Source organism: Mus musculus, chromosome 1 (assembly GCF_000001635.26).
Source record: "Mus musculus strain C57BL/6J chromosome 1, GRCm38.p6 C57BL/6J".
Lineage (NCBI taxonomy): Eukaryota > Metazoa > Chordata > Mammalia > Rodentia > Muridae > Mus > Mus musculus.
In genome coordinates this window covers 31,138,791-31,165,602 of record NC_000067.6, presented here as the reverse complement: position 1 = coordinate 31,165,602, position 26,812 = coordinate 31,138,791, and the positions used below count along the sequence as shown (strand labels likewise).

At 40.2% G+C, this 26,812-nt stretch overlaps 1 long non-coding RNA gene and 1 pseudogene across 1 annotated transcript in view; one reads left to right on the top strand and one right to left on the bottom strand.

The window, feature by feature from the left end:
- The window catches only part of 4931428L18Rik (RIKEN cDNA 4931428L18 gene), an 81,579-nt gene extending 57,054 nt beyond the window's left edge, over nt 1–24,525 (top strand). Inside the window, exon 3 of the long non-coding RNA NR_033445.1 lies at nt 23,835–24,525. This is a non-coding gene — a long non-coding RNA (RIKEN cDNA 4931428L18 gene). The remainder of the gene's footprint in view (nt 1–23,834) is intronic.
- Nucleotides 195–1,164, bottom strand: Gm7893 (predicted gene 7893; annotated as a pseudogene).
- Nucleotides 24,526–26,812: the final 2,287 nt, after the last annotated feature.

Sequence of the window (26,812 nt, the reverse complement as noted above, 5' to 3'; positions counted from 1 at the left end):
AAAACCAAAGACTGATATCCTATCATAGTATATTCAGTCGGTGTGCTTAACCTGCCTTTAAAAGAAGTAATAAAACGACCAATCTTACTTACCTTGGATTTCCTGTGTAATCAGCTTTTACAATCTAAGCTAACACATAGCTGTAATCTTTTTTTTTTTTTTTTTTTTTTTTTTTTTTTTTTTTTTTTTTTTTTGCCAGTCACACAAACCACCAGCATTTATTTCCTGGGCCTAAGAATCAGTCTCTTGGTACAAAGGGTAAAGAATTGGTCAGTTAGTTTTGAGTCCAAATCCTTTCCCAAAACTGGATCTGTGTTGTTCCATGAGGGAACTTAGAGCTGCACAGATCATCAGAACTGAGCTTAAAACGGCTTTCAAATCAAAACCAAAACCCAAAACCAAAACAGAAGAAAAGTGATTGTCAGCTCCCCTCTCTCTCTCTCTCTGAAAAAGTTATGTTTTTAAAAAAAATGTAAAAGAGGCTTCAAAAGGGGCTAGGAAGATCTTCCCGACAGACGGATGGCTAGAGGGTGAGTGGTGACAGGACAGTCCCTGTCCAGGTGGCGGCTGCTCACCTAGAGGCAGGGCCTGGCTCGATCCCCACCTAGCTGAATAAATAACATCTCATCTCGTGGTGCTGGTGTCTTCAGAGTATACCTGGGCACCGTGGGGAGGTGGGGAAGAGTGGAGCCTGCGGTGTGAGTAGAGGACTTGGCTGGAGGGGGGGCCACAGAGGACTCCATGAGGCTCTCAGTCTGCCTAGCTAGTCAGGGCTCCAGTCCAGGAGGTACAGCAGGTCTCTTCCAGCCTTGGGACCACAGGCTGACTCAGGACGAGGTGTTCGCATCACTGCTCTCAGGCTGGCTGCTGGCTTCCTTGTCTGGAATACTTCCCTCTGCCTGACCTGCTCTCTCAAGTGCGAGCTCGCCCATGTCTCCAGCGATCTTCTGCAGCTCACGACCTCCAAGTCACCCTGGATGTCAGGGACTGCATTCCGACGGCCTGTCCAGTCGCAGGAAATGAAGTCCGAGTAGGAGGACTCAACTGCCATCATGCATGCTTGTCACATCGCACCTCAGGCCTAGTTTAATTCCGATTTCCTGCCTGCATCTGAGGTTTTTCACTCTTGATTAGCCAGTGCAGAAAGTCTGCCACCTTGTCACCCATAGCTGTAATCTTGTTATGTACTCTTCCAAGCCCCTGAACCAGACTGGCACAGGCATGAGCTCGTAATTATTTGCTGTAAACAGCAAAAATAGAAGTTGAAGTCAACCTTCTAAAATTAATATCCTCCATAAATATTGAACACAACACTTGGATATCACTTTATAAACAATAATATTTGTAGTAATAGTTGTTGTCTCAGTCATTTGGGGTCGGTTGGAGCTAATGGCTCAATTCCTTTTAAAACTCTATTAAAGGTTTCTATAAATTATCCCATTTCTTCCTTGTGTGATGCTTTCTTTGATGTTGAATACGGACATTTTGTTTGGAACAGACACACATAGACATCCAGGGACAGACACAGATGCAGTGGCAGACATTCAAGCCAGTCTTCAGGCAGGCACAGTTTCAGACTCATACAACAGACAGTCAGAAGGAAGATGCATGGATAGAAGACACGAGCTTCATGAAGTAAAGAATTCAAATCTGAACTCACTCTTGGTTAAATGACATGAAGGGGGAAGTGCTTCGATTTTGTTCCTTAATGTAATTTATTATTGGTGACTCAGGCTTACTCACTAATCCTCTTAATCCACACATTTTTTCAAATGATATTATTTCTTCAAAACTTAGCTCACTGTCTTAGAAGGAGCTGAAAATTATACATGCCTAATATTTTTGTAATATAATTTAGATGACATTACTATGAAGAACTAAGAAAAGTTATTAAAACGGGATTACCTTACAATAATCTTTAAGAAAAAATAATAATCTTTAATACCTTGTTGCAAATAAATTGATGAACATCTTAATACACTATAATAGTAGATTTTGAAAAAAGGCAAGTGGGATTCAGTTCAGTGGATCGAGGTGTCTCTGCAAACACCATGGTCACCAAAGTGTTAATCCAGGCAAGGGAAGAAGGAAGTCCATCTAGTTCCAGAGGACATAGCAGCCAGTATTGATTCAAACTACAACAGTCTGACACTGGGTAGTTTATTTCAGTCATATTTAGGCATAGCACAATTGGACAAAAAGTTTCTTGGTCATAATCAATTTAATCCTGTGTGCACAAGTTGAAGGCATAGGGGCATGGAAGCTCTTGTAAAGTACAAGTGACATCCCCCATCTCTTGGAAGATAGCATTATAGATTGCGTGGGGACATAAGAGTCTGGGGAGCTGGTGTGGCCTAGCTACACATATAGTGCTGAGGTCAAAAAGCTATTCATCATATTAATTCCCACCCATCTGGGTAGAAAACAGGTTACACAGCTCTTTCTTTGAAGAGGCAGCTCAAAGATTACCTAGGACTTAAATTAAGAGGCCTAGGGAACCTCTATCTGGCTCAGTGAGGAAACTACCTGCCATGTGAGCATGAGGACCAGTTTTGATCCCTATCACCCACATCCAGGCATGGGAACTGGTAACTTATAGATTCATTGAAGGGGATGCTCACTGGCCAGTCAACCTAGCCAGATTGGTTAGCACTTTTAGATTCCTATCTCACTTGCAGTCACACAATGAGTTTGGATTTTTTTTTTCATGTGCATTTGTTTATTGGGGGGCGGGGGGGGGGGGGGTTACACTTGCAATGGCATGAGTGTGAAGGTCCCAGGACATCTTGCCTGAGTCTAGGATAGCCTTCATGGATTGTTTTTCTCCTTTCACCACACAGGCTCCAGAGATGAAACTTTCATGATTGACTACAGGTACCTTTTCAAACTGAACCATCTCGGTGGCACCAATGAGATGTGTTTAATAAAGCTTCAATGGGTAGGGATATTGTTCAGTTAATAAAGTGTATGACTATCATGCACACAAGTCCTGGGTGCAGTTCCCAGAACCTCAGAAAGCTGGGAGTTGTGACATATGCTTATAATTCTAACACTTGAGAGATGGGAGCAGGAAGATCAGAAACTATAGGTCATCCTCAGCTATATGAGTTTGAGACCAATCTGAACTCCATGAAATCCTGTCTCAAGAACAAAGCAAAGAGGAAGGACTAGAGAAACAGTTCAACTGTTAAGAGAGCTTTTTTTCTAGAGGACCTGGATTCAAGTCTTGACATCCACATGAGGTGACTCACAGTCACCTATAATTCCAGATCCAGGGGAATATGACAGATTCTTCCATCCATGACCCCTGCACATATGTGGCATACATTTTTATACACATAAACAAAAACAGGAAATTTATTTTATATTTAAACATAATGTCAAATTTCTTATAATAATCCTTTGCCTGTTCATAGCATAGCTAGAAAATCAGTTGGACAGTTCTAACTATGACTCCATGCCAACAAAATGAGTAAAAAAATAAGTCTATAAGCTAACTCATTACATATGCTTGCAACATTTTTAAATAAAGCATTAGTCAAATGTTAACACATCTCACTATAAAAGAGCAGGCTTCCATTGAGTCACATACTGATTCTTTTCTAGTTCTTTTCATCAACCTAAGACATGACGTGGCATTCAAGAATGCATCACTTATAATTTCATTTATGAATCAGAAAAGTCAAAACATGTTACTTGAATAAATGTGTGTGTCAAGAAAGAAATCACCTAGTTCCCGGCTCCCATTTACAAGAAAGCCAGTCGATTCCACTTGTCTATTCCCAGATCGAAAGGGAATCTGTAATGAAAACACTAGCTGATAGAGGGCTCAGGTGGAATGAGGGTAATACCTCTTATTCCAGGAGCAAAGGGGAAGAGATGAGCCTCCCTGGATGAGGGAATGGCTCTTCTGCAAAGTTCAAACAGATGTAATGGCAGGAAGAATCCTAAAACTAGATGATATCTGTGCCTATTAGTTTTATGTCAACTTGATGCAAATTTGAGTTCTTTAGAAAAAGAGAGCTTCCATTAAGAAATACACACACACATACACACACTGCAAGGCTGGACAGATGGCTCAGCAGTTAAGAGCACTGACCGCTCTTCCAGAGGTCCTGAGTTCAATTCCCAGCAACCACATGGTGGCTCATAACAATCTGTAATGCTCTCTTCTGGTGTGTCTGCAAACAGCTACAGTGTACTCATATAAATAAAATAAATCTTTTTAAAAAAGAAAATATCCCCATAAGACTGGCCTGTAGGCAAACTGGTGGGACATTTTCTTGATTGACAATTGATGTGAAAGATCCACCTCATGATGGTTGGTGCCAACCCTGAACAAACCTGGTCCTGAGTTGTACAAGAAATTAAAGTGAGCAAACCAGGAGGTAGAAGCCAAGAAGGAGCATTTCTCCATGGCCTCTGCTTCAGTTTTTGCTTCCAGGTTTCTGTTCCAATTCCCCTTAGTAATGAAGTGTGACCAGGGCATTATAAAGCCAAATAAACCTTTTCCTTCCCGAGTTGTCATGATATTAATGTCATACAATAGAACTCATAAGACACACTCCTTTGCTTATTCCATTAAACTCTTTAACTTTAATTTTTTTCAAAGCCTGCTTCTAATGATGGTTCTTAAACATTTTAACCTCCCTTCTTGCCCATCACCCACCATAGGTAGTGGAAACGAAAGGATACTGGGGAAGTAGACCTGTTTAGAAATGGTTCTTTGGAGCAAATCCCATCTGTGTTGTCAGGAAATTTCAGTTCACAGGTTAGCAGCAGCAGCTCTATCCACTCGAAAACACTTCACAGATATACCAGCAATCTAGTTCAGTAGTATCAGGATATCAGCAGCAGTAGCACAAACTAACAGAGACAGCCAGGCCTCTGCTGAATTGGCATGAGTCTGGAGGAGCCATTAGGACCAACAGGGATGACAGAAGTTCTTAGCTGTGCCTCTCTCAGAGACATGAAGATCAGTGAAGACTCAAGACCAACAAGCACTGCAAAGCTAGCTCTACCAGCAAGCCCCTCTCACAGTCCATTGAGTCCTATTTATAGTCCCTCCAAACATCACATGCCCTCCACCGAACTTGACTCACCACATCTGGCCTAAGCATGTGAGCTTCTCAGCTGACATCACTCTGCCAATTGAACCAAGTCCACAGAAAAGACAAAAAGCCACAGCACACCAACAGAATTTTTTTGATGCTTTTCTCTATGGAGTCCTAACAAATGCAGCTCAACTACGCATGTAAGGCAGACCAATACATGTCATTAAAGAAGAATTCTTCATCATGTTTCTTTCCACGTTCTTGCTTTAACAAAACATTCTTTCACCTGTGTCTGCATAAGTGAAATGTTCCTTCAAGAGTCTGCCTTAGCCTTTCACTAGTGTCTGCTTCAGTGAAATGTATCTTCATGTCTTTGCCCCAGCAAAACACCATCTGACAAAACTGACTTTCCAAAGAATCCTTGAATTTTCACTTCAAAACTCTCTTCCACATACTGATGAGAGAGAATGTGCTAATGCAATTAAAATCCATGGTCTTAATATATGGAGATTATCTATGTAGCCTAACCCAACTGCAAGAGTCACTTGAAATCAGTTTCCTCCCACTACCAGCAGCAAGAGGGAAGCTTAGAGAGGCTGAAAGCCATTATAAGGAACAAATAATACCTGAAGAGAGAGAAAGCCACAAGGCAGACTGTGAGAACAGACTATGGATGATAGTGGGCCCCATGTGAGCACAATCAAGGAAACAGACTCAGTCCTAAGAGAGAATGCCATATTTTCCCTAAGTCCTGAAAAATTGGGGGTGTTTTTTATTCTTAAAGTCTTTATATGATACCCCAATCTAAAATCAAAACTTTAATTTTGACCATAAAAGAAAACACAGTAAATATATATTCCAAGTTCTGTGTTATGGTGTGTGTGTGTGTGTGTGTGTGTGTGTGTGTGTGTGTGTGTGTGTGTAAATGAGTCTGTAAGGGAGGGTGCTGTTGTGTGTATGTGGAAGTCAAAAAACAACTTTGTATAGTTGATTTTCTCCTACCACCTTTATGTGGCCTCTAAGAAACAAACTCAGGTCCTGTGGTTCTGTGAAGGGACACAGGAAGAATTTCATTTCTAAGCCCTCTTGCTACCCCTGAAAAAATGAGATTATGAAATAATAAATAGGAATAGTTTTAGTTTGCTAAATTACTCACAATTTCTTACTCCAGGTAGAAAACATTTACAAAGGCATGTAAATGCCAACATGACTTCAATGTCTCACCAGGAAAGGTAAAATCTAGAAGGAAGGAAATGCCAAACCTAAAACCATCTCCTTCAACTACTGCAACTATCAAGCAAGAATGAAGCTAGGTAGGCAGTGATGGTCCAGAGACCCAGTAGCCTATTGATCTGGAATTAGTCACGTGGTCACTTAGCTGCAATGGATGCTGGAAGTACTTGTCTCTATTATGGTCAGCCATACATCTTACAGGAAGGCATGGGCTCCATAACCAAGGAAGCCGCAAGGATAAGTCTGAGTAACAGTCTCAGGTACAGTGACTTTTCCTGAACAAGTTTCCCTATTTAATGAAAGAAGATTGCTTCCTTAAACTAAGTTTACAAAATGAAATGGTTTGTTTCTAGAATCCATTATTCCACCTTCTCAATCCATTTGTTGATTATTCTACTAGCTCTATGTCATTTTATTGTCACTATTTTAGGGTATATTTTGTGACACTGCAACTTAACCAGAAATGTCTATTCTTTCTCTGCCTGGCCCAGAAACAGAGTTGTTCATACATGAACAATTTTCTAAGCAACAAGTGTGCTAATTGAATCTTGGTCCTCATATTTGACCTTGACCTTGGTTGTTGAAGGAGTGCCCAGGCATTTGTGGTCTCCTGGTTGATAAGACAGTCTTCTTTACTATATTGGTGATATAGGAGTTGATCACCAAAAAGACCAAGCCATGATGACAAGTTCAGAGTTCTTAATTCAAAACCTCCAATAGCAGAGAGAAGCTGAAGAATGAGTTAAGAATTGATAGAGTCACTACCACATTACTGTATAATGCAGCAGGTTGCCATTGTAGATCAGAGGGTTTGTAGATCGATTCCTCTTTACCTTTCTCCCCTGGTAGCACACAGAGTGCCTTCTCCTATCATGAAATGTAGGAGTGAAGGTTCTAGCTCTGCACTAGTTCTACTTTTCCATGTTTAATAAGATAGATGGGTCTTCAACAATAGGGCCTTATCAAAAGTTTGATAATGCATAAGTTGTTTAGGATTTCCATGGAGAAGGCTCTAAAACCCTTCCAGTGACTTGCCTTATTAAGCAGCTGCCTGCTTACCTGCATCCTCTGCTACATCCTTCTAATAAACTGATAAGCCTGAGTAAAAGGTCTTCCTACAATCTAGGAGCCACTTCTAACAGATAGTTGAAGGTCAGCAACATTGATGTATTGGGGTGGGGGAGAGAAGAATCTATCATATAGTATCAAGATGAGGAATCCAGAGTGTTGATAGAGTTATAAAAGGAAGAGGCCTTTTATACAACAGGTCTGCCTTCAGACTCCCTTTGCAAAGCTCCTTTATTCGGAATTTTGATGCCAGCATCTTTAAAACAAATAACAATAAAACAATGTTGTCATTTTGAATTTCCATCAATTTGTAGAACACCTGGCAGAAACCAACTTCTAATTTGTAGTGGCATTAAAACGATACTGTGCTCCATTCATTTGAGCCCTCTGTATTCCTTAGTTGAGTGGTTTTATTTGTTGATCAGATATACAATTTTGAAGTCATTTCTAAAGTTGGTGAAATGGCTCAGTAGGTCAAAGTGCCTGCCATACACCCCCAACAACCTTGATTTGATTCAAAGGAAGAACTGATGTTAAATAGCCAGATGCTATGGTTCTTGTCTGTAATCTCAGCCCTTTTATTCATGTGGTAAGATGGGAAACAGAAACTGGAAACTTGGCCAGAAGCAGTAGCAAGAGTGACCCTGCCTCAAAAACAAAGGAGAAGGAGGAAAAAAAAAAAACCAACTCCTGAAAAGTTTTCCTCTGACCTTGGCACATACATTTGATACCCACTTTCCCATCCACCACCCATCCACCCATACACACACACAGAGTACATAAAATAAACCTTAAAGTCATTTTTTCTGCTTCCATTTAATTTCTACTCCACCATTCTACAGTATGTGCCCTACATCATTCATTCATTCATTCTTTTTTTTTTTCATGGATGGATTTTTCCAATAGGATATAAAGTTAAGGAACATCTGTAGATAAGGGAATATTTTTCCATGGTGGGTGACATATGATTGATGAAATTAAATGAGATAAACGATGCTAATATCCTTTAAAAATTTGGAAAGTTACTAAGTAAATTTGTGTTCTTATGTTCAATTAGTCATCAGCTGAAAATGTGCAAGCTCCATGACTAACAGTGTTTGGGAAGCCTCTTCAATAAATGGTAACTCATTAAGAATCTGAGATATCTGCCGAGTCATATGTGACTCATGGCACAGTCCATTAGTCAGGAATGCCTTGTGCAGAGCTATTCCTAGCATTAGAAAAATGTTAACTGTGGGAATGAAGAACAAGATGGAAGACTAAGCCTGCCTCTAGTTCTTGACACCTCCAAACACTGAAGCAGAAACCTTTTCCTTCAGCTACCAAAAATCAGACAAAACCATTTGTTCATAATAGAAGATAACAAATGACTCAGTCATTCAGTATTACAGGAGAGCTAAGGAACTCAATCAGACTTAAAGGTGAGAGTTCAGGAAAATAACGAGCTTAAAGGAAAACAGTAGCAGCAAGAGAAAGAACAAAGGCTGTCAGCCATTTGCAAATTATGATGGAATTTCTATGAACTCTTGGCTTATACATCATTCTTGTTTTTATCCTATTTTTTAAGTTCATGGAAAACAATCTAGAACGTATCTCTATAAGGCTTGTAGAGAGACAAAGATAAGCCATGCAATTCTACCTAGAGAAATAAACCCTTAGAAGGAGCTTAGATGCCTCTCTTATCATTAACCTCACCCAAGACAGAGTACAAATCTATAGATTGTAGAAGCAGAGATTTTGTTTTTAAACAAATGACTTTCAAAGGGTGGGGGTTAATGCAAAGCTCTTTGGGGGCGTAGTTTGTGTTGGTATGCGGACTTGAGACAAACACTGTTTGTACTTGTGGAGATAAGGCCATGTAAGGCCAAAGTTTGAGACTGAGGACAGGAGCAAACAAGGAGAGCACTCAACAGTGCATTAAGGAAGACAAAGAACAGGAGTGGCTCAGACTGGTTTCTAAGACCTCATTTACCTGCCAGGAAAGCCTTCAATTCTTGATTGTTACTGAAGCAGGAGAGATATTTAACTTAATCAGAACTGTGCTTTGAAAGGATTTTCTTGAGGTACCCCACTGGAAAGGGAAATGGGAGTGTGAAGGCAGGGACTGGGGAATGGAGCCAAGATACAGAATTCTTACAACTGCAGATGAGACACAAAATTCTACAAAGGCCCACAGGCCAACTCATATATATATATATATATATATATATATATATATGTTGCAGATGCCTTGAAGGGTTTATGGTGGTCAGAGGATGAAAGTCGGGGAGTGGGGAGTTTGGTGAAGTGCTATAGTTGGTGTATGGAGGTCCAGTGACCTCTTCTTCCTCTTTGGGTTCTAGGCATGATCTCATTCATTCATCAGACATTTCCTTCTACATGGGCTTCTTTAAACCACTGAGCAGTCTCCCCAAGCCCATAAAACCCTATAGGTTATTCAGTCACACCCAAACTGAAGTTATCCTACAAATGTTGTTATATATTCAGGTCTCAAATCCATTAAGGTAGAAAAATTATCCAGGAGAGCCTGCCATAATCGTGACTCCCAGACTGTCTAGAGATGTACAGCAGGAAAACTCAGAGAGGGCCAAAGAGTAAAGCACATCTGAGATGAAACTATAACAGGCTAAGAGAAAGTGACCTTTGGAATCTTAGCTGCTGAGGCCAAAAAACAAGGAAAAGACATCTTTTGGTTACATCCATCGGTGCTTCCTCTGATCCTGTAGGTCTGATGTCCTAGAGTGTGACTCTGATAAATTCTGTACTAAGGACTTCATGATATTGAATATGGCACCTAGTGAAGGCCAGTCTTAGCTGGAGACTCCGTGAAACAGTGTACTTCCAAACTCATTCAGGAAGGGAAAGTAGAAAAGATTGACTGCTTAAGACACAAATTAATTATGCTAACTCATAAGAGACAGTATAAGTGAGTCAACTTTGCAATTAAGAGAACTAATAGAAGGTTATTTTTGCTAGATGGGGGACATTTATGCACAAGTACTTCAATTTTCTTGTGTCCAAATTTCCGTATCTGTAATATGGAAACAAGTACTTTATTAATTATTTTACAGACCACATCTCCTAGTACGTCCAAAGCATTACAGACAAGAAAACATTTAATATATTTTACTTAACCCTAACCTTGGTTCTGCCATAACCATGAGTCTATAATGTTATCTCAGATCATTCACAGTAAACCTGAAATTAAGCTAAGAGCTTTTTGAGGTTTCCTTTGTGTCTGGATTGAATGAATGACATACGGACAACTGCATTCAATGCATATTGTTGAATCATCAAGTACAATTAGGAAAACTAATTAGTAAGAAAGGAAATTGGGTTTTACCCTAATAAAAAAGAATTGACCAGTCACTGCCATCCAATGTTTAGAGTGTCATTGCCTAATAGAATTTGGGATTCCAGTTCCAGTTCCACTCCCAGAGGCATGCATTCACATCCTAAACTCGTGTCTTTATAAGGTGATTAGATCCTGAGGGTGGCAGACTAAATAGCCAACTGGGGATCAGAGAGATCACTGATCTGTCTACAAGTGAAGTAGCCAGGAATAGCCTCACTGACCCCAAATCCTATATCGCTTCTATCTTGTTCTCCTCCTCCTACAGACTAAAGATAAATATTTCTTCTGTATATAACTTATGACATTTTGTTATAACAGTCTGAAAAGACTAAGACTATACCAAAAAACAAACAAACAAATCAATTTCCACAGACTAAAACTCAGTAGCAACCCAGTGATCTTGATTGCTTCAGATTCAATTGGATAATGATGTGCTTTTCAATGAGATTTCAATTACATAAACTGTAGCCTGTCAAAACCCAAAGCTGGTTTTGTTTGTTTGTTTCAGCATGCTAAAGGAAATTTCGAGAAATTTCCCAATCTATAAAAGAAGGATCACTCTCCATGAACGGGTTGGTATTGTACTTAAAAGTAAGTTAATTAAAACGAAAGTGATTTTAAAAGAGAATGGGATTGAGGCAAGGATGAGCTTTCTGGTAAAAGAAATGCAGCTTTGGGGAATTGTTACGTAAGGGAATAATAGCAGCGAGCAAACAGCAGGTGGCAACATCTGCCCAGTCTCTATTCCTGTCACCAGTCCTGTGAGGTGATCACCCTTCCTGTGAGCTAATGATTCACCAAGTGTGGGACTTTCCACAATTCTCTTATCAGAATCGATATTTATGTGAGAGTACATTCCTTGATTGTATTCTTTCTATTTTAGGATATCATGCTTGTTTCTTATCAGAGGACTGCACTAGAATCATTAATCCTAATGACTAATGTTAGATCATTTATCTAACTCCTAAAGGAAGACACAAAACTTCTCCCCTCACGTGGTTTGGACAGATGAGGTCACTGAATTAAGTGAGGTTCGGAATTCACAGAATCAAGAGTATGGAAGTTCTTAAAATCTAAAATATAATGAAGTTCATTAAGAAATAAACTCATAAATTCACTAGCAGATATGCTTGCATACTTGGGAGCCCTGGGGATTATTTTCTTCATCAAAATACATCCTAGAATAAATCAACAGTAGAGTAGACCACACACTAATAATAATAATAATAATAATAATAATAATAATAATAATAATAATATTGTGAATAATACGAACAAAAATGGTTCCTTCCAGGAGGTTGAATAAGAGGCTCAGTGGTTAAGACGGAGTTCCGCTTGTTGATTCCCAGCACCCAAAGCCCACAGGCAAAAAGAAAAAAAAGAAGTCTTCAGGATAGGGTTTTTTTTTTGGGGGGGGGGCTGAGGAGGTATGGAAAAATAAAGAGCCACTGCATCACGTCAACTAGCATATTTTGCTGTCACTGCAGAGACATCTGGAGACATGGGCTGTTTCTTCTCTGAGCACAGCAACCCACTGTTCTCTGTAACCCTGAAACCTGTGATCCTGTGCAGTTCTCACAGGCAAGTCTCCACACGTAAGAGGCTTATGGGGAAATAAAGGCAAAGTCTCTGTGACCTGTGGTCATTCCTCACTGCAGAGGTGCACAGGTGCACTTCTCGGACAGCAGAGGTCAGCAACACAAAGAGAAGAGACAGAGCAATGTGCAAGAGGGCTGCTCTCCAGACATTGTTGTGAACAGAAAAAAAAATGAGTGGCAACTTTGTAACACAGAGAAACACACATACACACTACACATACACACACACACACACACACCTCACATATACATACACACACACATATACATCACACACATGTGCATACACACACCACATATGCACATGCCATAAAAATGCACACATAACACATGCACACACAGCATATACACACACATATGCACATGGTACATATACCACATACACATTATATATATATATATATATATATATGTATATATATATATATATATATATATACCATGAGCTATACAAATATACTGCATAATATATATATATGTATATATATATGCTGCATATACTATGTATTTATACCATACATACACATATACAAACACACATACATGTACACATAGACATTCCACACACATTATACACACTATATATTTTCTACATACAATATATACATACCACACATACATCACACATACACCAACTATATACACCTACACCCACATATACACACATACAATTCATCCTGCACACAATTACTTGGTCCTCAGCACCCAGCAGAGCCTCTAGATCACCTGGATCTGCCCCTGGCAATGATGCCTTTAGGATGTGACCAGGGATGCATAAGACTCTTCCTAAAAAGTACTTCCTATTAAAATATTTTTAAAGAACTACAATGGATTATAAAGCAAAGAATTATAAAGTAAAAGTATACTTTTATATTGCTGAAATTGTGTCCTTCAGTGATAACTAGACTTTTTTGTTGTTCAAAAAGGAACAAATTATTTTTAAAATGGAAAAATAAAATATTCACCTCTGGAGAAATGGCTTAGTGGTTAAGAACACTGTCTACTCTTCCAGAGGTCCTGAGTTCAAATTTCAGCAACCACATAATAGCTCACAATCAAATATAATGGGGTCCGATTCCCTCTTCTACACACAGGTATACATCCAGATAGAGCCCTCATATACATAAAATAAGTTAATCATATGATATAGATATATGTATATTTGCTTCTACATTCTTTTAGCAAATATTCACTGAGTATTATGCACTGTTCTGAGTACTGAAGTATAAAAGTAAACAAACTTGTAAAACTTTGAGCTAAGATGGTGGGCAGAAAGGAAATAAGTGAACAAGCTAAGACTTAATACAGTATAGGTCAGGTTGCAGGTCTAAGACAGCCAAAGTGAAGAGCCACAACCAAGTAACTTAGAGGCAGCAAGTAGGATTTTAAGAGCCCTAACTGTGCTATGACCACTTTTTCACTCTCTAAAATAATGTTATGATTAGAAAAGACTAAGAATAATGACAACCACAGATCATTCCCCTTAACTCTGAATAAGTAGTTGATTCTTTGTTGTCTATAGCAAGAACAGAAGGAATGCTAACTGTAAACACATGTCATTCCAGAACTAAATAAGCACTTTGCAATCTCTGTATGCCAGGCGCACTGTTTGTAAGGATTTGTTTTATTTTAAAGTGTGTGCTTGCTTGCACTTACATACAAACATGCATACATACATACATACATACATACATACATACAAAGTGCTAGTATGCTCACATGTGAATTTGTGTGTGTGAATACCGTGTGAGGGGAGGCCAAATGGGGACAGCAGATATCCTAGAGCTAGAGTTACAGGTGGTTGTATAAGAACAGCACTTTTAGATGGCCTTGCCGGGCATTGATGGGAAGAGAGGCCCTTGGTCCTGTGAAGGCTAGATGCCTTAGTGTAGGGGAATGCCAGGGAAGGGAGGCAGGAGTGGGTGGGTGGGTGGGTGTTGGACACCCTCATAGAAGCAGGGAGAGGGGGGAGGGGGTTTGGGGGCAGGGGGGCTGGGGGGGGCGGGACCAGGAAAGGGGATAACATTTGAAATGTAAATAAAGAAAATATTCAATTAAAAAAATCCCAGCACTTTTTCTTAACAGCTGTGCCATCTCTTCAGGCCCACGCCACCCCCACCCTTCAGGTGTTGTGTTTTATAAGAAGAGTCAAGGATATACTTTGTATCAAACATCAAATAGGATGGTGAGGTGGAAGGGGTGCGTTAGTGGGCCCATGCTGGGCCTCCTTTCTCCAGAAAGAGGAGTTAAGAAGGCAGGCGGATTTCTGAGTTCGAGGCCAGCCTGGTCTTCAAAGTGAGCTCCAGGACAGCCAGGGCTATACCGAGAAACCCTGTCTCGAAAAAACCAAAAAAAAAAAAGGTGTAGAGACAGAAAGACAGAAGAGGGAGGGAGAGAAAGAGAGAGGAGAGAAAGGGAAGAGCAGGAAGGGAAGAGAATCAGAGAGAGAAAAGGGGCAGAGAGAGGGAGGAGGGGCCAAACAGCCCCTTTTATAGGAAGCCAGGCCTACCTGGCTGTTGCTAGGTAACTGTTGGGCAGTCCGTAGATGGAATGCTAACACCAGATACACTTTAACTGGTGAGAATACAACGAAGAACAAAGTCTGGTGTTTCTTTTAAAGACATGGTTTCATGTAGCCTAGACAGCCTTCAAACTCATTACAAGGCCAAGGGTGACCTTGAATTTGTGATCCTCCTTCCTCCACCTCCCAAATGATGGGAGGACGGGCAAGCACTCCTTTTCCTTGCCCACTGTTTTAGAAATTGAAGATACTTTGGTAAGAGTAGACATGACAACAGAGAGCCATGGCCTGTAGTGAGGGAACTTGTAAAGAGTTCTCCACCCAAATACTTACCTGACAGTGAAGTTTCTGTCACAGTGCCCTTGAGGCAGCGTTAGCTTGTGCAGCGTCAGATTTGGCAGTGTGCTTCACAGCCTCCCCCACTTCACTGTCACAAAGCCTGCTGCCCCTGGATGGCCTCTTCTAACTCTAATCAGATATTAGAGGCCCCCGGTTTAAAAGTGTAGTCAAATTACATGTTCACCTTCCTGATCTTTCACAATCGGAAACCGCTCAATCTCTCCAAACCATAGCTCTCCTCTTGCTTCTAGAATTCTCTCACCCTTGTTCTCCCCATTCAAAACACACAATCGTACCATTAGTTGTAGAAAGCACTGGATTGTCTGACTGTTGCTTACTAGTCTGCTGATAGACTAAGTTAAACCAAGGTTGCCACATACAGAAGCTGCTCTCTGTTGCCACTAACATACACGAAGAGAATGTTTCCAAAGTGACTTGGCAATGTTTACATAGGAGCTAAGGTGGGTCCCCATTGTGGCAGTTCCCGTCACAGTCTCCCTGTGCTGCAATCAAACAGCACTAGCAAACCGGAGAACCGTGAGACCAGCTTTGTAAGCCAAAGCAAGAGGCATTCTCCTGTGAGTCTGGTCTGGAAGTGATTTGAAACTTGGGCCACCTTCAGATTGTCTTCCAGAAATGGGCCATAAATTTAAAATTTGAGCATCATCTCTTTGAGAGCCATCTGGTGCTGATTTTTCTTCGGCACCTCCTGAGAACTCGAGGGAGCCAAAGAAGGAAGGAAACAATAATTCTTTTCTTTGCAGCTGCTGAAGTAGTCATCAACGTTTGTTTTCCTTTTACCTACAAATGAGAACCAGCATTTAGAGCAGGCCAGGTTTTGTTAATGCGATGGCTTAGGGGCCAGAAGGGAATGACTTATTTTGTTATATTTAATCCTAATGGCTGTGGGGCATCTAAGCTTTCTTGAATCAGATAATGTGATTTCTCAGCTCCAGGGTGATAACAGGGGGTAAAAACCAAAGCAGATTTGTTACAGAATAGCCTCTTTTTCCAAGAGGCAACACACTTTTCCTATGCTTTGTCCATTGCAGGATAAATATTGTATTTGTACATATTGTTCATGATAAGACCTTTGAGTCTACCCTTTTCCTCAGTGCTTATTGTCACCAACATCAACATCTCCTCCAATCTGCATATTACGTTTGGGTAACTCCTGAACGTAGATGCAAGTTTCTATGAATATATAACCTATTTTATTATTTATGGTATAAAAGAGACAGAATCAATAAAAACAAACTCCCCAAGGGCCACCATTTCCTTGAGACAACAGGTACACTGCTTTGTCCCAGGCACAGCAGACAGTTGACTTCGTGGTAAGATTGGAAAGCTCTTCCCAGAAACTGGAACTTAACACTTGCCGAGAAGCCTGGAGTGTGAGAATGCTCAGTGAGGCTCAGCTTCTTTGGTCAGACTGACCTAGAGCTCTGTGCTCCAAAACATCCAAATGAACTAAAGTAGGTGCAGATGCTCTGTCTGCCTTAGTTCACTTTTAGTACATTTACTTCCTTTCCTTAAGAGTGTCTTTATCCTTACTGTGGGCAAGAGAGAAATAGGAAGAGGGGCAAGAGCAGGGGTAAGTCACACCTACGGGGATTCTCTGAATTCAAACTGAAAACAGGAAATAACTGACCCTATGTCATGGTTTTCACAAGGGCTCATCATGCTGGTGATGACACATAAAACAGCCTTCCTAGTGTTTCTCTAAAGAACAACAAAATGCAATTTAGAAAACAGTGGTAACAGTCTATAAACCTTATGCCTATACTGTTTGCCTCTCCCCATCAATACACCAGAGACACTTCATTTCATCAATCATCTGACCAAGAACCACTGCCTGAGGCTCAGCAGGGACAAAGGCTGCGGAAAGCTGGCCATCTCTCCCATTCCCTCTCGCCCCAGCCATTTTGTTTGTACAGCTTGGAAATGCTCTATTGAGAGATTATGATGAAAACATAACACATAAGTGATCACACAGTTTATTCCCACACTGTACATCTTTTCGATGAGGAGGAATGGTACCTAGAGTGGATGAAGCTTGTAATCAAGTCAGTTTGACACCAGTAATAAGAGAACGGTGGCTCCTGAAATGGCACAGTGGAAAGAGGACACTCTCATTTTCTGATACATTCCTCAAATATATATATGATTTTATTTTTCTTATGTAATTTTTTTAAGCCAGTTGTTAAGAGCTTTTGGTGCTGCTTCTAGAAATGTGGCATTTGTCACTGGGCTTGGACAAGGATGTGGGCTCAGATAAGAATATTAGGAACAGAAACCATGGGGCTTTGTTTACTGCTTTGCTGGATTTTTATAGATCACTACCTTATGTGATCTCTTTGCTTACTGCTTTACTTCATTATTATCTTGTGTGACCTCCTTGTTCACTACTTCACTTGACTTTGGCTTTGATCTAAGAACTGACCGTGTGTTTTGGAAGGACCTAGGATGATATAAAAGCAGGCTGCAGAGACAGAAAGCAGTCTCAGCCTCAGCACTGGCTGGAGACACGTGATCATTTTGTCTGTCTTTCTTTTTCAACCCTCACTCCCTCCCTTGAGACCTTGTTGACTGACTGAGCTGGCTTGGTCCACCTGTCCGTGTTTATTATGTGTGTGTACCATGTATGCATGTGGCACAGCATACATGTGGAGATCAGAGGATAAAGTCAGTCACTGTCCTTGTGGGAAGGGGCATCTCTGACTTGAGTTACAGTTGTTCTGACCTGTAAGCTTCTGGGGTATTTCTGTCTCGGCCTGCCTTCTCACCATAGGTACTCTGGGACTACATACAGACGGTAACTACAATCAAACACATTGCCATTGTCCACAGTTGACAATGTTAGTCTCCTTCCTGGTCTTGCAGTTCCTGAGCCTAAAACACTCCATGGCTTTCATAATGTTCCACTTTCCTTCACCCCAAAAACCCCACACTTGCCATCCAACCACTCACTACAGGTGGGAAACTATGTTTGGTCCACTGTTTGCATTGGATAAGCTAGGATGCCTTGGATAACCTGCATGCTACAAGGTGGAATTCTATCAAATTTCTCTCTATATAGACTTGCAACCATTACTATTCTGACATGTGACAAAAAAAAACACCCTGGTGCCTGAGTGCCGGAATAATTCTCTGAAAGGAATAACCTTCTTTTGTCTGGTGTTCAGAGCACTGAAGTTTTCTGCTGGCTTTGAGACTTTTCTGCAAACAGCTCAGCTGAGACAGTGCTCAAGAGCTTACAGAAACAAAGACCATGCAGAAGCCAGCCAAGCCTGACAACAAGCCAGTACAGGGGACAGTGGTGTCTGCAAAGACTATTTTATTGAGAAGGAACATCAGAACCAACCTAAATTACATTTTATTTGACAGCATAACTGGCCTGTAATGCTAAAAATTAAGAACTATTAAATTAAAGAAGACCAAAGAGATGATGAAGTGTCATTTTTGAATCCTGTACCAGAACTACCATTTTGCTGTCAATGGCATGAGGAAACACCTAACACAGTGGAGTTTCTTTAAAATACACCATCAATTTAAAGGTGCCCTTTCTGGCTAGTTTTGATTTGAAGTCTATTTTGTCAGATATTAGAATAGTCGTGCCTCCTTGCTACCTAGTCTCATTTGCTTAGAATTCCTCTTTTCATCCTGTTATCTTGAGGTAGTGTCTATCTTTGATGACGAAACAACAAAATACAGATCCTGTTTCTAAACCAACCTGTTAGTTTATGGCCCTGTACAGGGGAATTGAGAACTTTAATAGAGTTATTATTGAAAGATGTGCATTAATCTCTGTCAGTTGTTCTGTGGTGCTTTCTTAGTCCTTTTGACTGACTTTTGTAGAATTGTTTATTCCTTGGGTCTGCCTGGGGCTCTTATCTCTCTCTTCATACTAAAGTATTCCAGTTTAGAGGCTGACATTCCCATAACATGCTTCTATAATGCAATCTTTTTTCTCCATCAGTTATATCTGGTAAGTTTTTTTGTTTTGTTTTATTTTGTTGGTTTTGGTTTTGGTGGTGGTGGTGTTGATGGTGGTGTTGTTTTAGTTAGTGTCTATGATCTTTTAGAACCTGCGGAATGGTAATTCAAGCCACACTGACTTTGAAAGTCTCCATAGACCAATTGACTGTCATTCTGATGGGCTCACCTCTCTTATAGCTTTCAATATCATTTCCTTGTTCTGTAAACAAAGTGTTAGTGTTTTGACTATTACATAATGTGGATATTTCTTTTGGTTCTGTCTATTTGGTGCTCTGCATGCCTTTTACATGTCCATAGGCAACTCTATCTTTAGATTAGGAAGGTTTTCTTCTATGGTTTTGTTGAAAATATTTTCTGTGCCTTGGATTTGGGTTTATTCTACTCCTGTGCCTATTATTTCTAGACTTTGTCTTTTAGAGTGTTCCAAAGTCCCTGCATATTCCATTCATAGGTATTTTTATATTTAACATTTTCCTTGACTGAGTGACCCATTTTCTTTATCTTGTCGTTGGCATTGATATTCTTTCTTCCATTGACCTATTCTATTGTCATTGAGCTTTTTGTTTGATTCAATGAATTTCTCACATAGAGTTAGAGTCAATTTGACTTTTCCTCAGACATTCTCTCTTTATCAAATTCTACTTTTATATCTAGAATTGTTTCCCTTACTTCACTGAACTGATAGTGTCCTTGGGTGTTTATTCTGGCAATCATTTATATCTTCTTTGAGTTCCTTAAATATATTTATAACTGCTTTTCTGAAATCATTGCCTTGTAAATCATATAAGTTAATTTGCTAGAGAACAATGCTATGGGGACGGTAACTTTGGGTGGTGTATTAGGGTTTCTATTTCTTCAGTGGAATACCTTGACAAAAAAGCAAGTTGGGAAGGAAAGGTTTTATATGACTTAAACTTCCATATCACTGTTCTTCATGTAAGGAAGTCAGGACAGGAACACAAACAGGGCTGGAACAGGTAGGTAGAAGCTAATGCAGAGGCCATGAAGGGATGCTGCTTATTGGCTTGCTCCCTCTGGTTTGTCCAACCTACTTCTTATAGAATCCCAAACCACCAGCCCAGGAATGGCACCATCCACAGTGGTCTGGATTCTTCCTTACCAATCACTAAGAAAATGCCCTATTGCCAGATCTTACAAAGGCATTTTCTCAATTGAGATTCCATCCTCTCAGATGATTATAGTTCATGTCAAGTTAACATGAAACTAGCCAGAATAGGTGGTGACCTATCGCCTTGGTCATTCACATTGTTTGTGTTTTTGCAATGGGACTGAAACATCTGATTGGTAGATTTTCTTGTATCTATATCTATCAAGCTTTTGTTGACAGGGTGTTTGAATCTCTGTTTGCTACTCTACCAACATGTCAGGTTATGGGTCAGTCAAACAATGCTTGGGGAATTCTGTCTGGTGGAGAACCAGTATTTATTCAGGAGTAGGCTATCAAAAGTAATCCCAGCTAAGCAAGGGTTAGGTGCAGCTTCTGAGAGCAAGAGTAGTAAGGTAGTAAGGTTCTTAGTGAAGATCCTCAGAAGTCTGTGGAAGACTCACAAGTCTCCACAGGTGTTCCTTAGGAGGCAGGGCTTGGGTTTGCAGTGGAAGTGGACAGTGCTGCCTGGGGGAGGTGGATGGGATACAATGCCTGAGGCAAGTGCACAGGACAGATCTTCACACAGCAGGGATGGATTTCCTATCTGGGAGTCTACACACACACACACACACACAAAGAGTGATGTGATACACCTGAGCCAATGGTATAAAAATTTAACTCTTATGAAAATAAAGCTAATCTATAATATGAATTGTTTTTTGACGGAGTCTTGTTAGGTAGCTCTGGCCTAGAACTCACTCACTAGAGAGACTAGGTTGGCCCCAAACTCATGACCATCCTTCTGTTTCTGCACCCAAAATGCCAGGATTACAGGAATGTGCCACCATATCAGTCTCCATGACATGTTCTTCCAAGTAGGTGACATTCAAGTCGATGTCTGAGCTCCTCAAAGGAGTGAGTAGTACCATGTAATACCTTTGCCACCTGACCAGTAAGATGTTAGTTCCTAAGACTGGAGAAAATATGTATATTGTAATCATAGCCACATTTTAATCAGAGAATACAAATTTAGAGAAAGGATCCAAACAAATAATGACTCTTCTATTATGCCTAATTTAGTATCTAAACAAATTAGCATAACCTAGTAGTTTATAAATAACACAAGGCTGTTATCTTACAGTTCTGGGCGTCAGAAGTTCATATTAGATCTACAAGGAAACTACAAGAAAATCCTTTTCCTTTAATCTGCCAACTTACAAAAGATGACTACATGCCTTGGCTTGCCACCCCACCCCCACCCCACCCCACTTTTCTATTATTGTGTATGCTGTGTTGTTACATGGTATGTTCCTCTGAATTGCAACATTACCTTCAAATGGAAATATTTGTCCCAGGAAGGAAGAAAAGGCTCGTGAGCTTCAGGTGACAAACAGGAACTAAACAAAAGTTTACATGTCTAAGGAAAAAAAATAGAAGTTTTACCAAGAGTTACAAAAGGGAGTAAGATTTCTGGGTGGAGACTGACCAGCCAAAGTGTGGAAAGATGATGTTTAAACTGCGGAACTGGCCAAAAGCTGTGTAGTTGTTTCTGTGCTGCAGCTTTCAGAGTGTCCCCAGGTGGAGGTGGGGTTTGTGGTGATATAGCTGAGTGGCTTTTGAGTCATACCTGCTCCTTGTAAGTAATCCCTCTCCCATGCTTCTGATACTAAGCTCAAGAAAAAAACAAATCATTGCTTCATCAATTTGGATGTTGGAGCCTTCATTAGTTAAGGCTTTTGCTGACTCAATGTTGGGGTGAGTAAATAAATGTGTGTGTGTTTCATCCTCCCAGGAAAAGCCTGTCACATAACACATGTGGCCTCGATTACAATGCCTACATATAGCTTAGACACTATATTTATATCTCCGTTGCTTACCAATCTCTTCCTCAAGAAAATATTGTGCAACATCTGAGATATTTGATTATTTGGTTGGTTTGGGAACTTTGGTTGTTTTGTGTGTGTGTGTGTGTGTGTGTGTGTGTGTGTGTGTGTGTGTATGTGTGTGTGTGTGTGTGTGTGTGTGTGTGTGTATTCTAGTTTTCTAGGTTTCTCTGTGTAACCCTGGCTGTCTTACAAATAGCTCTGTAGAACAGGCTAACCTCGAATTCAGTGATTTGACTGCCTCTGCCTCTCTAATGTGGGTCTCAAGATATGTGCCAGTATCACCTAGCTGAGATTTTTTGTTTTTGTTTTTGTTTTTAGATCTTATCACTGAGAAAAGGAAATTGTAACTAGAAGTTTAACCTAAAGGACCAAAATGAAGTGAATATTGTATTGCCCCCACTTTCCTTGAGATTAAATAAGTTTGCTATTATCCTATACTAAATACAAATTAAATACATATAGCAATGATGAGATTCCAGGCCCCAGGCACTGTGGTCTCTCTATGACCTACCCCTCTTCCTCCACATCCTGTTTTAAACACATTATGTTCTCTGTGTTTTGCTGCCCAGCTGTTTTCTGCCTATGCTTGAACTGGCAGGGCTGTTCCTTTATAAACACTGCACATTTCTCAAACACAGAGTTAGGGTCTCTTCTTTTTCTTTTCTTTCTTGTTTATTAACTTACCCAGGGGGCTTACTGTTGGCAGCAGACCACAGAGAATTTCTGAAGAGACACCTCCTCAGGCTCTCAGCAGAGAGCAAGGCAGGCAAGCATCCAAAATTACATCCGAAAACCGAAAATCGAAATGGTTCCCCACCGTCAGGTTTCTTAATCAATAATTCTATTTACTTGGTGTCAAGCCTGTAGAGGTGGCAGATTACTTTGATGTGCAAAGCCTCCGGCTGCCAGTGCTGGAACTTAGAAACCACAGTGCCTGGATTCAGTATTCCACACTCCACCTCCTCCACACTCAGCTGAACAGCAGCAGCTACATAACTGCTGTCCACCGCGTTGTTTTAACTTCTTTTGCAATTACGTGGTTTCCTCTTATTTGAGCATGGCAGAATTTTAGATATAAGAGAGTAATCATTACAGAAGAGGCCTCACATGGAAGAGGGAAGTTTGAAATTACTCTCTTATTTGACTTTTTAGACTTTGCCTGCCTTAAGCTTTTGAATCAGACCCGAGGTCTGACTGGGGCAAGACTACACAGAGTGACTTTCTCTGGGACACAGAGTTCAGCAGTGACATACCTTCACAAATGGCCACTATTTTTATCTAAACATCACTCAGCCAGAGATAATAGTGTTCCTGAATTGTCAAAGCCAGTACAAAGCAGAACAAAGGAAAAACACACTCTGTGGAGTACTCTCTTCCCTTCTAATCTAGAACATACTGCACTCACACTGGGAAAAAAAAAAAAACCAACCTGCTTTGAATACAAATGATATTTGAAAAAAAAAACGGATATACACCAGTAATAGTACATGTCTAAAATATATTTTGCATTGATTTTCCTGTAAGTTAGAGGCAAAATATTGCAAAAAGAGCTGTCTGTCTTCATTACAAGTGTAGTCAACATTTGCAACTTTCCATGCAGAAGCCAGTGATTTTATTTTAAATGTTTAATAATATATGCTCACAAACTTTTACAAACTATGGCTTGTCCACAGGTAGAGAGAACAATATGAGAGTGCATAAGAGACCCAGCAACCAACCAGACAGAATGAAGGTGGACAGATACCCTCTGCATGTGGAGAAGGATAATCTTCACCAAGAGCCAGTTCCTATCTGGCTTCATCCATTTCATCCCCCCATCTCTCCTAACCTAGCTTTGAGAATGCTGATCATTCCATTTTTTTAAATTGTTTTTATTTTATGTGTATGGGTATTGTGCTTGCCTGTATGTCTATACAATACTATGATGGTGCCTGGTGCCAAGAAAGGCCATCAGATCTTCTGGAACTGGAGTTACAAACAGCTATAAGCTGTCATGTGGATGCTGGTATTCAAACCCTGTAAAATGTAACTTTGATTCCCCTGACATAATTGTTTCTAGTGTCCATACAAACTAATCTAGGCCTAGAGTGTTTTCATCCTCTGAGACTTACTGCTGAATAAGCCAACCCTTTCTAGCTCTTTCTGAATTCTGGCTGGCTGGTTCAACTCAGCTGTTCTGGCTCAAACTCCTCTCCAAGCTGAGAGTGGGCTTCAGCTAAGGACCTAGAAGACATAGGCAGCCTGATGAATGTTGAGTGTGCATTGATGTTCCTGGTAAAGGTATGTTAATGGGAACTCTGAAAGCCATATTTAAGGAATCTTCTCTTTCCTAGGGGTCATGGAGTACCAATAAAAGATTTTGAGCTATTTTGGGGCCAAATTGTATTAATTTACTCATAGCAATAACTATTTTATGTTCCCTCCCTTACCTCTAATCAAATTGGGAGTCTTTCAGAATACTGACCAAGAAAGTAATGCTGCTAGAGATTAGGAAACTTATATCAACAGAATAAAACCAAAATGTGTCTCCAAGAGTGACTCAATTTGTAAATGACAAAAGTTAAAAGCCAGGTGTGGTAGTACTACATGCCTGTAATCCCAGCACTTAGTAGGTGGCCTGTGCTCAAGGCAAGAATGGGCTGCATAAACACTTCTTGTTAAAAAGACTAAGATCTTTATTTATTACAATATATCAATTTTAAGAAAGATAATTCAGTCAATCATGGACACATTTAATAAACAGAACTGTGATGGTTTGTATATGCTCAGCCAAGGGAGTGGCACTATTAGAAGGTATGGCCCTGTTGGAGTAGGTATGGCCTTGTTGTAGTAGGTGTGTTACTGTAGGTGTGAGCTATAAAACCCTCATCCTAGCTGCCTGAAAGCAAATCTTCTACTAGCAGCCTTCAGATGAAGATGTAGGGCTCTCATCTCTGCCTGCACCATGCCTGCCTAGATGCTGCCCTGCTCCCACCTTGATGATAATGGGATGAACCTCGGAACCTGTAAGCCAATCCCAATTAAATATTGTCCTTTATAAAACTTGTCTCAGTCATGATGTCTCTTCACAGCAGTAAAACCCTAACTAAGAAAAGAACCAAAAAAAGCTGGGCAACATTAGACCTGCGCTCTGACCATGAGCAGGCTCTGGAATTCGAAGTATATCATCTCAGCTCCTCTCCACATAAGATCAGTGGAAGGCATTACAATCAGAACACAGTTACAGAGCCTTAGCACAGCATCCAGAGTCACCATAAGGGGAAACTCACACAAGAGAAATCTAGGACAGAGGTAGATACACAGCCCAGGCCATTTCCTTCTTTATGTGCCAATACAACTTCCCTGTTAGTTTTTCTCAGTGGCTGAGGTTAAGAGATAGTTCAGAAGCTGAATGAGTTGGTGCACACCAGTATTTCTAGAACTTAGGGGGGTGATGGGTGGGTTACTTCAAGTTCAAGGCAGGCTTCATAGAGCTACATACCCTGTCTGAAAATACAAAAGAGGGATACTGTATGCTGTGTATATCAAAGAAGAATACAACAATCCACCTTTACCTCATCTTGACCCCATGGTCAATAACTCAGTAGTTCCTTCAGGAGGGTTTTAGAATATAATCATGTGCCATTTGCTCCATCAATTGAGGTGAGCACTCGAGGGTGACCTAGGATGCCCTTTGTCTTCTTTTAACACTCATTTCTTCAGACTTGGAAATGTTGCTCCATTTAATGTGTGAGGAGCCTGCCATAAAACTATTTTCTATCTCAAGATGATGTGCTATGGATTTTAGTTCTTTGCAGCGTATTGCTATTCTTTATATGTGTCTGTCTCAACTCATCTTTGTCCAAAAAGCTGTTGAATTTCTATGATGTGGTATCCAGGCAGGGTAGACAGCTGGAAAACATAGACTGGATGGAAAGTAAACAGTATGGACGTTCTGCATGAGAATTCTCCAGATACCTCCCCAGGAGGAAACAACATGCCTGCAGAGCAATATATATATATATATATATGCATATATATATATATATGCATATCATATATATATGCATATCATATTCAGGCTGTTCTTTGGAAGACAGTCCCTGGGCATCATCATGTTAAATTTGGCACTTGGCAGGTAGAGTCTTGTGTGATTGACTCGATAAGATCACTCTCTAAGTCCATTTCTTTCCAGCTTCCTACAGATGTTATGAAAGGAGCATCTTTACCATGTTGCCAGCTGCTTGATGAAGTATAGGTTTTTGTCATTTGACATCAAGATGAAAATAACTATTTTCTTTTTCTGTTCTCTAAACATTTGTCCAATCTCCTTACATCACATGAATTAAAAGTTCCTTTTACGCACACACACATATATATAATATATGCATATGTATATATATGTATATATATATATATATTGCTCTGCATTTTATACAAGTGGCTTTTCGTGTTTGGCTTGCTTTAGTGTGGTCTGTGACTTTGATATTTTGCGATAGTCTCTCTCCTCAGACTCATGGTCCTCCTGCCTCATTTCCCAAGCACTGAGATCCCTGGCCTGCTAGGATTGAATACTTTTATCAACTTTATGGAAAAACAAAAATCTTAGGAGAAATTTGAGAAAGAAAGTGGAAGAAATGCCTTTTCAGAAAAGAGCTGAGCAAATAGATGT